The sequence below is a fragment of the Macrobrachium nipponense genome, chromosome 1, assembly GCF_015104395.2.
Source record: "Macrobrachium nipponense isolate FS-2020 chromosome 1, ASM1510439v2, whole genome shotgun sequence".
NCBI classification, from domain to species: domain Eukaryota; kingdom Metazoa; phylum Arthropoda; class Malacostraca; order Decapoda; family Palaemonidae; genus Macrobrachium; species Macrobrachium nipponense.
This window is the reverse complement of record NC_087200.1, coordinates 52193300-52208417: the sequence shown is the minus strand read 5'-3', so window position 1 is coordinate 52208417 and position 15118 is coordinate 52193300. Positions and strand designations below refer to the sequence as shown.

The window sequence follows — 15118 nt, the reverse complement described above, 5'->3', positions numbered from 1 at the left end:
AAGTTTGACAAAAATTCACCGTAATTCGAAATATTGTGCTAGAGACTTCCAATTTGTTTCAAAATGAAGGTAAATCATTGAATATCACTAGAATGTTAGATTTTTTGCTTACCCAAAAATCACAATTTGTTGTAAATTGTATTTTTCCTAACTATACAAACCTGAGGACCTTAACATAAGGAATTACTTACGGCGTAGCTGGAATTATGGCAGTTGAATCTTGAACAAGGGGGTTAGGCAGTAACTACCGTGCTGCCCAAATGTAAACACTCCACTTTGCCTTTCATCCCAGGTTCAGATTGAGGGGTGGTATGAGGTGGGCATATATGTAAAGGATCTCAGGTTTGTATAGTTAGGAAAAATACAATTTACAACAAATTGTGATTTGTTCTGACACGTAATACAAACCCTCGGTCCTTTACATAAGGAAGACTCACTGATTGGTGGGAAGAATCTGAGTGAGTCTCTAGAACTGACTGGAGTTCTGCGCACCCAGGCTACTCCTCCTGGTCATAAGAGCAAGGAGGAGTGCCCTGCTGCCTCTGACAACTTGATCGGAGTATAGGAGCTGCATGATCAAGAGTCAGACTTCTGGGCCTTTTCGAAATGAGTGAGGGATTGTGACTCATCCGAAAAAGGGCTGTGAAGAATATTTGGCGTCAGAGACATTAATGCAAAGTTCTGGTAAAGGTTTGCATTTTTGTCAGTCTCCTTCCTACCCTTGCTAGAGGAAGGAGTGGGATTGCTTCTATGATTCTGATAAGAAACATAAAAAGGATGCTTATGTATAAGCTTACCACATCAATCGCCCGACCAGCCAGTGTGAGTTCGAGTCCTATCCTCAACCTAAAGGAAGAGGAGTGGAGGGACGAGGCGTGGAAGGGGGAAAGCCAGTCACTCTTGCATCCTTCTTACCTCTACAACTGCACACCATGGACAAGATGCAACTTGTCCTCTTGAAGGAGCTGGGTAAGCAAACACATCTTGCAAGCATCCACCACTGGTCCAGGGAAATGAGGTTCCAAGGACCTGTGGGCAGTCCCGAAGGGAAAGAAAGATATGGTCACAAAGACCTACCCATCTTCCTGTCCGATATACTCTTTGGAGTAATGGCCAGTACCCAGCTACTGGTCTATCCCACTACAGCGAAGTCTCTCACGCTCTCGTCGTCTCCGCAGTGCATGAAGACTGATGGCAACACAGTTCTCATAGTAGCTGGATCTCAACTAAGGAGAAACAATACTATGTGCCGTTAAAAACGAAGGTGATAAGGTGAATGCAGACCTACGTCTTAATAGCTGAATCAAGAGAAGTTAACTCTCAAGATTTTGAATGTAGAAAAGTCCCGCCGATGACACCAACCCATGAAGACGGCTTAATCCCTGTTGTTTTACAGAGGACTGAAAACACTAAACCGCTACGTCATTGCTGTTTGGTCAGAAGTCTGAGTTGCAATGAAAGCGGAGCGCTTTTCAGTAATGAAAACATAGGAATTGTACTGCCTGAAGAACCGCTTCTCATGGGCTAGATCAGGGAGGACATCTACATACTTGGAAGTAGAACTGGCAAGGGGGGGAACAGGCAATGACTTCCGTTATTCATCTACAATTCGGGGTGGACAAAGAATAATTGCACACCTACGAATATGAGATGTATTTAGAGGACATCTATATACTTGGAAGTAGAGCTGGCAAGGGGGGGAACAGGCAATGTCTTCCGTTATTCATCTACAATTTGGGGTGGACAAAGAATAATTGCACACCTATATTCGAATACGAGATGTATTTAGAGGACAAACTCAGATGTCTGAAAGAAATCATTCGGCGTCATCGCAGCAGCAGGTGCGATGCAGCAGGAGACTAGTCTACAGACTTCTGTTACAGTGCGGTAAACAGAAAGATGATAACGAGTCTAGTGAGATGTCTGTCTGAAAATTCTCACAACGGCAAAGGCGATGCAGCAGAGATGGTCATACATGTATACGAGAATTCTAGCAAACCAGAGACCTATGTCTGTGATTGCCGGGCAGAGATTCGGTTCGGTAGTCAATCATCGCAGAGGAGAGAGACAATATTCGACCGTACTACCTCGGAGAGCCAGCGGGGACTGGGCTGCGGCAGGCAGGGCTGGCAGGCAGGCAGCCCCTACACTACACCGCTAGCTCTCACTCACTCGTCATCCTGAGTTATCAGGTAATCCATTCCAAGATGGAATGCGTTCGGCTAGAACCATCAAGAGCAAAAAAAAAAAAATACACTCGAGCATTTGCATTTTAACGGAAACAGATTTTGGTGAATGCAAACGTTGTGTTGTTGTTGTAACAATACCACAAGTATCTCAACATTGAAACTGGTAACTCCTGGGAGGTTTGCAGGGCAGTACCGAGTTGCAGTTCAATTAAGAAGATACTATTCGTCTCGGTCACAACCCGTAGAGTTAACTACGGTATATGCCTACACACCTCGGACAATTCAACTGATACCAGAAGCATGTCACGAGGGCAATTTACGTAGTATATTTGTAGGTTCCTGTACATACACCTCCAGCCTAAATTCTCTTCCATTCGAGGAACAAGAATAAGGACTGGAAGCAGACCCCCTACATTCTCTAAAGAAGAGAGTGAAGGTGAAGTTTTCCTCCCGAAGGAAGACTTCTACGGTGATAACAGGATACCGAAGATGATAGTTCAAGCCGAACTGGATGTTCCCACCCGTTCTCCTCTATCCCGGGGTTGGCCACCTACTGAGGCGATGGACCATCAGGTCCATCCAGGCTGAGCCCCTCCCAAGATAATTCCTCCTTCAGCAGCAGTACTTCCTTCAAACACTAGAAATTCCAGGAATTCGAGCATTCTGCGAGATTCTCGATTATCGTAGTAACAATTATCTGGGATTCTCGCCTCGCCCACTCTGGACCGTGGTTTCGCTCAAGTGTTTGCGGATCGTACAAGACCAGAACACTTGGAGAGTGCTACAAACTCCGAAGAATTCTAAGCGCTTGGTGAAACCCCCCCGAATTCGTCAGACGATCATCGGGTGGTGGTCCTCCCGATTCCCGTAGAATCAAGGACAGGGCAAGATCCTTCCTCAACAACGGGGACTTACGTCCGGTAGGACCCGAAGGTCCCCCAAGGAATGCTGTCCCTGATGCGAAATCCTACGGAGAATGCTCTGCAGGATCCCTCCCCTTCCCGTCGCAGCCATAGGGAGAGAGGGAATGGGGGAGGAAGATTAGATGCTCTTGCTCGCCTTACCAGCAGAACTAACATCAGTCAGAGAAGCGAGTACGGCAGCCATCACCATGCGGTGATGGCCGCTCAGAGTCTAGGAAAATGTTACCGTCTGGAGAAAAACGTTTTCCCGCCAGGAGGGTTACAAAACTCGTACTGTAGGCTAAACGTCTGCCGCCACCGTGACCATCGTCTGGGTGGGTGGGGCTGAGCGTGCACCTGACAGGAGAGAGCCGATACCATCCTCCAACGCGTCCCAGTCCTCGTTGAGGTCGAAACCTCTCAAGAGGATCGGAGGGAGAGCCCACCCCGGTCTCTGTGTGCGTGGTCCAGCCGGACCGTCACATGAACAGCGATGATGGTCACTCCGAGAGTCTGGGAAGCGTCATCGTCCTCACCAGCCCCCAGGATTTCCTCCAACCACTTGAGCAAGGATCTGTTGGTCCCAAGACTGAACTAGGCTTGTGGCCGGACCGTACGAAGTGCATTCATCACGGTCACTCCTGTTCGCCTCATTCCTCCCAGTGTAGCCTGAGGAGGTTGAAGGACAGGTGAGGGAGACCTGACGCTCCTACCCTGCCTACTAGCAGAACCAGTAGGCTGGGAGGACTGCAGGCGATCACCAACCCCTGGTGGCGATCGAGCTCCAGGTCTGGACCAGCGGTCTTCTTGCGGAGAAGTGCTGGACCAAGGACGGAGCGTCAGTCTCTTGCGTCAGGAGAGCTGCTACGAGCGCTCCTCCCCTGCCTACCAGCAGAACCGGTAGGCTGGGAGGACTGCAGGCGATCACCAACCAAGGTGGTGGTCGAGCTGCAGGTCTGGACCAGCTGTCTCCTTCCGGAGAAGCAATAGACCGAGGATGGTAGCGTTGGTCTCGTGCGTCAGAGGAGCTGCTACTAGTCATGCAAGCCATCCAGTCCTGGTGGGAGCAACGGTCAGGTGACTGGTAGTGTCCACTAACGCTGTGAGAGCGAGCACCGTCCTCTTGACGCGCCCAGGTGAGGCTGGACCAGTCCAGGCGAAGCTGAACCAGGTCCAGGTGAGGTTGGACCAGGTCCAGGCGAGGTTGAACCAGGTCCAGGTGAGGCTGGACCAAGTCCAGGTGAGGCTGGTCCAGGTGAGGTTGGCCAGGTCCAGGCGAGGCTGGACCCGGTGGCAAGGGGGGGACCTCTTCCCAGCCTCTCTACATGAACGGTCTGGTGGGAACGTCACGTCAACCATGGGTACCGGAGAGCGATCGCCGGTCTGGCGAGAGTCACCTGAGCAACTCTGACCATCCTGCTCCATGCCTGGGTCCTGACACACTAAGCGTACTCAGCAGTCTGGACCTTGGCTGCTCGCCCTTAGGTGACCGTACACTCGGTGATGCTCGCAAGCGAGCGCCAAGACGGTTCCCGGTCCGTAGGTGGAACCTCTAGAACCGGGAGCAGAGGTACCTACCCTTACGGTCCCAGTCTTCTTCCTTGCGGAAGGAGAGACAGTCCCTGTTCCCGGAGGAACTGGAGGACCAGCGGAAGACCCACCTGTCTCACCGAAGCGACAGACCCTTAGAAGTCTCTGTGCGAGACTCCTTTGGGGGGGGAGGGGGGGAGGGCAGGCCACCTTCTTCCTCAGCAGGGGGCCTTGGAATTCTAAGGGGAAGAGCAGTAGAAGTCGACGACGACACCTTCCTCTTCTTCTTGGACTTTCTCTTCGCCAGTTCCCTCAGGACAACCGACAGGTCCTCCATCCAGGACGGAGTTGGGGCAGTTCCAGTAGCAACACAGCCCAACTGCACCTGTCCAGAGGGACCTGCGGGAGTAGCAGTGGAGAGAACGCTTCCTCGAGGAGGGTTACGAAACTCTTACCAGGCAGATGAAGCGTCTGCCACCCCCGTGACTGGTCGGTCGCACAAACTGTCGTCTGAGTGGGGCTGAGCGTGCACCTGACAGGCGACAGCCGATACCGTCCTCTGACTCTCCCAAGTCCTCGTTGAGGCCGAAACCTCTCTGAAAGAAAGAAATTATAATTAAAAGAGGGCTGGATGGCCCGCCTCCACCAATCTCTGCGTGCATGGACCCGCGGAACGTCACATCAACCCTAGGTACCGGACAATTGCTGCGAGAGTGAACGCCGGTCTGGCGCGAGTCACCTGAGCGACTCCTACCATCTTCCGCTCCGTGCCTGGGTCCTGAAACGGTGAGCGTACTCAGCAGTCTGGACCTTGGCTGCACGGTCACCCATAGGTGCCTGTACACTCGGTAACGCTCACAAGAGGGCAGCCGAGACGGTTCCCGATCTGGAGGTGGAACCTCCGGAACTGGGAGAGGAGATACCAGCAGTGGCTGGTACCTCCATGTTCCCAGTCTGCTTTCCTCCCGAAGGAAGTAGAGATGGGCCCCATTCCCGAAGGAACGGGAGGACCAGCGGAAGACCCACCTGTCTCACCAGAGCAAGACAGACCCTTAGAAGTCCCGTGACAAGACTTCTTAGGGGGGAGACTACCTTCTCTTCTACGGCAAAGCCTTAAAAGTTGAAGGGGAGGAGGCATGAAGATATGAAGATCTCGAAGAGGAGGATGACGACACTTGATAAGCTCTTCCTCTTCGATTCCTGCGAATTCTGCCAGACTTCTACCATCAGGAGTAGATAAACCTCACAGGGCAGAGCGACAGCTTCGTCTAGTGGACCATAACTCTTGGGGTAGTAATGGTAATGAATATGATTATCAGCAGAGGATGAGTGCACATACTTGAGGATCGGTACGCAACATGATACGAGTCATAGGTACAATTCCAAGGTTAGGATAACCAATACAAAGAGCATCCAACCAATACTGCTGAAAACACAATCACCACTAGTCTGTAAAATAAGGAAAAATTATTACAGTAATGAGGATACTCCTCACGCATCCAAGGGCACCCATCCTTCTACCTTCTTCTGATAGTAAGTGAAAGGAAGACGGAGAAGAAAAATTACCATAACAACAAAATGACAAACATTTGAAGTTCCCTTGGTAATTCCCAAGCGTAAGCATAATTTCCGGATGAATACATGTCCCGTTACAGGATCAATATCACTTACGTTAAATACTCACGTTACAGGATCAATATCACTTACGTTAAATACATGTCTCATCCTCACGTTAAATACATATCTAGTCCTCATGCAGGTCTGAGCCAGTGTTAAATGACGAAATAATGTAAATAATATGTTGGCATACCTTAGCCGCCGACTCTTAACACAAGTAGAGGGGTGGTTACAAAGGTTACCACAAAAAGTGAGTTTGTATATTAATTGAAAAACAAGGACAAAGCTTTGTTTAGTATTAATATCAAACACTGTATATGCATAATTATTTAAAACACAAAAAATAAACCAAAAGGATCCCACCAGGAAAAAAGATCAACGACCAGTCAGCCAGAGCTCACAAACACACTTCTTCATCAGAAGACAGCCAAAAGCAAAGTGGAGTGTTTACATCCAGGGAGGTTAGCCTGCCCCACGGTAGTTACTGCCTAACCACCTTGTTCAAGATTCAACGGCCGTAATTCCAGCTACGCCGTAAGTACATTCCTTATGTTAAAGGACAGAGGGTTTGTATTACGTGTCAGAACAAGAACAATTGTAAGCTAAAACTTACATTCTAGTAACATTCAATCATTTACCTTCATTTGGCAACAAACAGGAAGTCTCTAGCACAATATTTTGATTTATGGTGAATTTTTGAAAAAAAAAACTTTTTCCTTACCTCCGTGCCTGGTAACTCGCCTGAAAATCTCAGAATTTCTTTAGTTACCTTGTCGTACTTTTCGCACCATTTTCTATTAGGCATTACATAAAGTGTTATACATGAAAATGCAGTCTCCCATCCTCCTGGTCTCCACTACTTTGGTTCTCATGTGCTGCCACCAAGCAGGACACCATCAACAACTATGACACATCCTGATTCACGCTTTATCTCACCTTCAGTGAGGCCATCGACTCAGGCTGCCAGTCAATGCTGTGACGTCACTCCCAGCAGCCCTCTCTACATGTGATGTCAGCTTCGGTGACATCACTCCCCCCGCCTGTTGCCGTGTTGTCACTCCCAGCTTCATCCATGATATCATTGTAGTCGATTGTCAACCCATCGGAGGCATTCTTTCAGGCTATGGTTGAAAGGTTGGACTCTGTTCTTTGTGAGAGTTAACATGAAGTTTCTAGCAAGAAGCATCATAGATCAAGAGCTCCTTCCCCTTCTCCATTGCCCTCTTCTCCTGGTTCTCTCTCTGTCCCTTCCCAAATGTCACACATCCTTTGGGTGTCCTTTCATTGTATTCTTCAGTGGCTTTCACCAACCGCGTTTTGGATTTCGGTGATTCCTGGCACTTTTTCTTAAGTCTACTTATTGATTCCTTTACCTTTTTAACTTCACTGTTGAGTGGGGGCTGAATGCAATTATGGCATGATTAGTAAAAGGTTTACCAAAAAGCATTTTTCCTAAATAAAGGGAGACCCAGAGAAAAACAAGTTATTGCCACTGTCCTCTTTAACTCATTGCTTTTTTGGTCTCTTCCCCACATTTTCTTCACTTCTCACCCCATCAACCTTTCATAGCCCAAAACAAAAACAAAATTCATTGCAACAGCTTTTTATCTCAACTGACTTCAACACTGACACTTCATTTCCATCGAGGATAGTGCGGAAACATCTCTCATCCCCCAAATTACTGAAGATATATACAGTATACTTACACATTTTTCCTCTTCCAAATTACTGAAGACATAAATAATGAATAAAAATTGGCCGTGTTTTCTGGGTTATAAAAACACTGAATTATCTTTCTGTTTTAATAATAAATGTTACATTGTAAATGAAAATTGAGCACCTTTTCTTTCCTTAAATGAGGCGCATTTGTGAAATCAGTAACAGATTCTCTTGTATATTAAATGTAAATGATTTATTAGTACTTACCAATTAGAATTCACGTTTATAGAACAGTATTACTTAAGAAAATTTACAACTTTACTACTACTTATTAAGGGAAAATGAAACTTTACAGTTGCACATACAGTACTAATGAAAACCAATATATTACCATTTTCCTCTTTTAGCCCAGTCTTTAGGGGTCCAATGTAGATTTTTGGAATCAATTCTCACTTTTCTCCTTTCCATTGCCTTACGATGACTTTCAACTAATTCCTTATTTAGAGTAAGTATATACTGCCCTCTATAATAATTGATAAGTTCTAAGTTTGTTAAAGTTGATATTACATCTTCTTTCTTGATGCTTGTCTGTTCACAGATCTCACTGCAAAGAGAAAGAAATTTCACAATACTAATACTTAGTAACCAATTTCACTCTGACCTTATGATTATCATGAATTCATGAGTTTTCCATACATGGCATGCAAATGCTTTACATTGGGTGTACACTTCTTAAATAAGGCAACCTCCAGTTAACGGCGGGGGTTCGGTTATTGGCCGCGTGCAGGTAAGCGAAAATCAACGTTAACCAAATAAATAGCATTCACAATGCCAAAAGTGCCTATGATCTGGTTAACACCACTGTTGAGTGGTTTTATGGTGCCATTAAAGCAGTTTATTGTCGCCAATAAACTGCTTAATAGCACCCAAAATCTGGTCAACATCATTGTTAGCCAAACGCTGGAAAACAGAAACCCCATTAACCTGGGACTCCCTGTAATCATAGGGGTTATTTGAATATTTTTCCTTACAATAATAAGTATGAAAATTTACATAATAAACAAAAATAATACAACAACCTGCTACACATACTAAATAGATGATTCCTTCAAATAAAATTTTGCAAAATATAAATCTTCTTCAACAACAACCAAATATAAGATTTTATTCCACATTTAGCATCAACTAATCAATTCCGGTAGACTAACCTGAATGATTTACTTATTAAGTGTTATCTGCCATAACTGCCAAGTTCATTGATACTGGAAACCTTTTTCATATAAAAGCTTCTACAGCATTTTTTGTTGAATGACTTATTCAGACATGTATACACTAGAGCAAGAAAAAGTTCATGAGAAACTCTCAACTCACAATTTTTTTGGAAAGGTTTCCTCTGGCAAAAGGTGTAAAACAACAATACTCTTTCAACTTGTTTTTATCCCAGAATCTTGGCAAGGATGTACCTGCCTTCTCAACCTCTTCATCAGGAAAGATTCCCACTCCAGCCTTTACAGCTAAAATCCTAATATTTTACCTACTATTCTTTTACTTAGATTTAAAATAAACTTACTTGATTGTCAACTGAGGTTTCTCTTGTCCTTCCTGAGGCTTTAGTCCTATCAGAATTTCCAATATTGTCTGCTTCCAGTAAGAGCGGTATGACAGTAAGCCTAAGTCACTGAGCGGTTTCTCCGGGGAACCTGTTTTGCCCTCAAATTTTGATAGCTCATAGCCTGAAACATAAGAATTCATAATTATTTCATTTTGGAAATTTGGCTCTAGTAATGAATAAAACAAAGCCAGTACAAAAAGTAAAGTTACTACACTTGGAACAATGCAATAAGTCAAATGCTCATTATCACTAGTTTTACTCAACAGCTGAATAAATTCTTGTTAATAACTACTGACTTCAAAATTTGATATTCCAACATAAATTCACTGCATTCCTCAAAGCGAGCACATATTGCATTTAAAAAATTACACAGCATACAACACAATCTGAATTACTGACAATCTATCTTTTTAAATAGTGCAAAAACTTTAAGAAACATGAAGCACACATGATGCCAAAAGGTACAGCCTGATGCTAAAAGGTACAGCATACCCCCGTTATTCACGGGGGATGTGTAGTGCAATCCCTCACCCCCTCCCTAAATAGCTAAAATAGGCGAATATTTGAAACTCCTCCAAAAATGCTTATACCCGAGTATTTTAATAGTTTTGTCACAAAAGGTGCATTTACTCATGAAAAGGATATGTAAATACAGTAATTAGTGAATATTTCCCACTGAAAAATACCACGAATAATGTGTCTAAATGTTCCACAGAGAAATCTGTGAATGGGTGAATCCGGAACCGACAATAGGGTCAACTGTAGAAAAATGTGGCACAGACAGAAGTACAACTATGGAATGACAATAGAAGGAAGAAAATATGACTTTAATTGAAAAAGTTTATGAAGAAAGAACAGGGAATAAAAAATTTTGGAATTTTGGCAAAGGCCAAGTGCTGAGACCTATGCACAATAAAATACTTAGGCAGTTATGGAATTCATGAGGGACTGAAGAATTGTCATTCAGTACCTTCCAGTGAATATGCTATCTATAATGTGAAATGGAAGGATATGACATTTTACAAGTTTAATGTGTATTAATGAGAATAATTCACTTACTAAATTCTATCAGTAATTTGCCATAACCTTTCCGCTGGTATGGTGGCAGTGTCAAGATACATGCAACATTATAATCTTCCGAAGATTCCTTTTCCTGAAAAAAAACAAAAAGAAATCATTACACAAGGGATACAGATTTGCAAGTAAGAAATTAAAAAGAAAAAACAAAATGTTAGGTATAAAAAGTAATCGTAAAATAATTCCAAAATGAAGACTTCATTCAAAAGCAGATGGACAAAAAAAATCAGTTGTCATGGAAGTTTAAGCGTATATCTGTATCTCTTATCTATATACACAACCATATATATACACATGGTTGAACCTGTTTCAGTTTTTACCTGTTATGATATTATGTGACCTGTACTAATTATAATTTTATTTTCATAAAGATTATTAGAAAAATATTTATAAGTTGGTAAAATTAGCATATTTTGCAACTGTCTTGGTAAAGAGGCTCCCGACAGGGCTGGAAATATTTACTGTCAACTTTCGTGGATTTAATTCATACCATGAGCATATGCATATCTTCTCTTTCTCCACTGTTTTTATAAATTGGCCATCCTTAAAATTTTAGCCCAGTCTAGGGGTGTGATTTATGTATATTTTAGACCAGACTGTGGGGATTAAGAAACCAGCCTCCTGATTTATAAGTATCTGCTTTATTTCAACTAGTTTGTTTTTCTGTTTACAAGATAGGTCCTAAAGTATTAATGCCTTAAACAGCATGTAAGCATTATGCTTAAGATATACATAACTTAACTACATGCCTTACCTGTGGCAAAAGAAAAGGATTTTGTGAATTTTAAACTTACCTATGCCCTCATTCACTGGTCACTGCCATTAGACTTCCCTGCAATATTTCCTGGATTTGGATTTTTTATTTCTATTTTCATAACCGAGACTACACCAGTGAATGGACAAAGGAGTCATATTTGTATACTCTCCTTTTGCCATTCCTTGTGACAATTCAAAGGAAACATCACTTAAAATTGTAATGTAAGTGGGGACTTGAAATTACACTTCCTGAGGGAAATGATAAGCAGAATCCTTCAGCTTACAAAAGTCTTTTTAATAATTTCAAGCTGTGAGAAATAAGCTAAATGGATTAGTCAGCAGACTGAATGTTGTAAAAAAGGTACAGAAGAGTAAGTATACATACAGGGATGTAGCAAAAAAATTTAGATATTTTGTTTAATCCAACTTGCCTCCTTCAATGTAGTACTTTCCTTCAATGTTCCTATACCACTATCAAAGATTTTTTCCAGCTATGAAATATATTCTGGAACATATTTTGAAGGAAAAAGAAACAATGTCAACAAGTCCCTTTTTAGTTACAAAAATACAAACTAACAGTGCCTTCACATTTGAGAATTTGGGAACACATTTTTGTGGATAGAGCAACGACAATTCAAACATCATGATTACCTTTCTGTTCTGACCGTTGCACACTTTTTTTTAATAGAATTCCTCCTTGCTGCAGACCTACTCGAAGAAAATACATTTTCCTTTTCCGTTTTTTAACCCTAAACACCTATAGGACATATTAAACGTCGACAAAAATTGTCTGTTGGGTGCCGAATTGACGTATGAAACGTCGACGCAAAAAATATATTTTTTTAATTCGCGGAAAATAGTTATAAGCCTACTTGGCAAGAACTTTGAATCAAGCTGTTGTTTTGTTTACAATCGTTACCCAGGCGCGCAATCGCGAATTTCTTTCTACTCGCACTAAAAAGCATCAGCGACACATCTCGGAAATTATTTAGTCACTTTGAGATAACTTTTGCACCATTTTATATTAGCCATTACATAGAGTTTTATATATGAAAATGTGCGCAATTTCATGTAGAATACAACAAAAAATAACCCATGATTGTAGCTTTTATCAGTTTTGAAATATTTTCATATAAATAATGATGTGCCAAAATTTCAACCTTCGGTCACTTTGACTCTACCAAAATGGTCAAAAAATGCAATTGAAGGCTAAAACTCTTATATTCTAGTAATATACAATCATTTACCTTCATTTTGCAATAAATTGGTAGTCTCTAGCACAATATTTCGATTTATGGTGAATTTATGAAAAAAAAAATTTTCCTTACATCCGTGCTTCTTCCGAAAAAATTAGAAATTTTTTGTCCAATTGTCGTAATGTTTGCACCGTTTTATATTAGCCATTACATAAAGTTTCATATATGGAAATGTGTGCAATTTTTATGTAGAATACAACAATAAACAACCCATGGTTGTAGCTTTTATCAGTTTTTGAGGAAACTTTTCGATAAATAACGATGTGCCAAAATTTCAACCTTCGGTCAACTTTGACTCAACTGAAATGGTCGAAAACCACAATTGTAAGCTAAATCTCTTATATTTTTAGTAATATTCAATCATTTACCTTTATTTTACAATAAATTGGAAGTCTCTAGCACAATATTTCAATTTATGGTGAATCTTTGAAAAAAAACTTTTTGGTAACTTCCGAAAAAACCAGAAATTTTTTTTGTCCGATTGTCATAATGTTTGCACCATTTTATATTAGAGATAAAATAAAGTTTTATATATGAAAATGTGTGCAATTTCATGTAGAATACAACAAAAAACAACCCATGGTTGTAGCTTTTATCAAGTTTTTTTCATATAAATAACGATAAGTGCCAAAATTTCAACCATTCGGATTCAACTTTTACCTTGACCAAAATGGTAAAAAACGCAATTGTAAGCTAAAACTATTACATTCTAGTATTATTCAATCATTTACCTTTATTTTGCAGCAAATTGGAAGTCTCTAGCACAATATTTTGATTTATGGTGAATTTTTTGAAAAAAAACTTTTTCCTTCCCTCCTCGCGCGGTAACTCTTCTGAAAAAATCAGAATTTTTTTCATCCGATTGTAGTAATGTTTGCACCGTTTTATGTTAGCCGTTACATAAAGTTTTATATATATGAAAATGTGTGCAATTTCATGTAGAATACAACAAGAAATAACTCATGGTTGTAGCTTTTATCAGTTTTGAAATATTTTCATATAAATAACGATAAATAGAAAAAATTCAACCTTCGTTCAACTTTAACTCTACCGAAATGGTCAAAAACTGCAATTGTAAGCTAAAACACTTACAGTCTAGTAATATTCAATCAATTACCTTCATTTTGCAACAAACGGGAAGTCTCTAGCACAATATTTCGATTTATGGTGAATTTTTTAATAAAACCTTTTTTTACGTCCTCGTGTTAAATTCATGCATCATATTGTGATAATATTTTCTTTGTGTTGCTTTGATCGTTTTACAATTTGTTATATACCAAAATCATCGCAATTTGGTGTACAATACAACGAAAAAATAATTAACTCTTTAGCTTTATCTGTTTTGCTCACTGAAACTCGATTTGTATACAATTCTATATGAAATTTTTTTTTCACACTGTCATATATTCCAATATTTATATATGATATTGTTTTTTTTCATTTCTGATGGTTGCATACTAAACTTCAGGCAATGACAAAATAAGGAGCCAAAAAAAAAAATTTAACTCTTAATCATAAAAAAAAAAACAGCGTGCTTTTGTGTTTTTTTTACTTTTTTTCTTTTTTTTTTTCCCCCGCTTCGGTGCTCACTCACGAAAACGCCACCGGCATACAGGGACGGGAGACACTTTCGGAAATATCGGCTTGGCGTTTAAGGTTAAATATATGTTTCTCGCTTATAGAGCTCTTATCATGACATGTTCCCCCCCCAAAACAAAAATGAAAACTGATTTTATTTTTTTCTAAAGAGAAACAAGAAACAAACAACAGGGGAACAATTCTGCATAAAGCTTTAACTCCGTTAAACAGGCACACTTCTCCATTCATTCACCACTCGTGCAAAAATAGAAAACGGTCAACAGGCTACTCATTCCGAAAAATCCCTAGAGAGGCTGTCAGCTATAACATTATCCTTTCCCATCAACTTTTCCTTTCTAACCTCGGATTAAACTTCAAAATTCTTGAGCACCTCAGAGTGCTTCCCCAAACTAATTTCTTTCTGTGACACCGTTTACTATGGACACGGGCAGTGGCCACGGCACAGGGCGTTCGTTATAAATTCTTGAGCAAGTTTACATGCATTCACTTTGCTCTATGCTTACCCATATCGATTAAATAATTTAGATTTCCCCTTCTCTAAAACAGAAAAAGGACCTTCGAACTTATGAGATAAAGAGGGACCTTCTTTCTGGACTAATACTAAAACTTTATCTCCCACACAGAAACTTCTCACTTTTGCTCCAAGATAATGTTTCCTTTGTAGTTTCCCCTTGACTTCCACTCTCATTCGCCTTCGCTAGTTGCCAAGCATCTCTCAAATTGTTTTTATAAAACTCTAGATTAGTTATGTAGTCTTCTCTACCTTCTTTAAGCATTAAATTACATTTCAACATCTCCAAAGGACCTTCAGCGGTGTGACCAAAACCATATCGAAGGACTAAATCCTGTAGTGTCATTCTGTGCCCAACCGTAAAGCCTACAAAAAACAAAAGGTACTTTCTTCCAGTCATGTTCAAAGTT

The 15118-nt window shown here is 41.2% G+C and overlaps 1 protein-coding gene and 1 long non-coding RNA gene across 2 annotated transcripts in view; one reads left to right on the top strand and one right to left on the bottom strand.

Annotated features, from left to right (window-relative positions):
• LOC135220174 (uncharacterized) overlaps window positions 1–15118 on the top strand; it is an 89827-nt gene that overhangs the window by 26134 nt on the left and 48575 nt on the right. The window lies entirely within an intron of this gene.
• LOC135220172 (uncharacterized) lies at window positions 8229–10671 on the bottom strand. Its single transcript, XR_010315594.1, has 3 exons — window positions 10569–10671; window positions 9468–9630; window positions 8229–8501 (listed from the first exon to the last, which is right to left on the bottom strand). It is a non-coding gene; the product is annotated as an uncharacterized LOC135220172 (long non-coding RNA).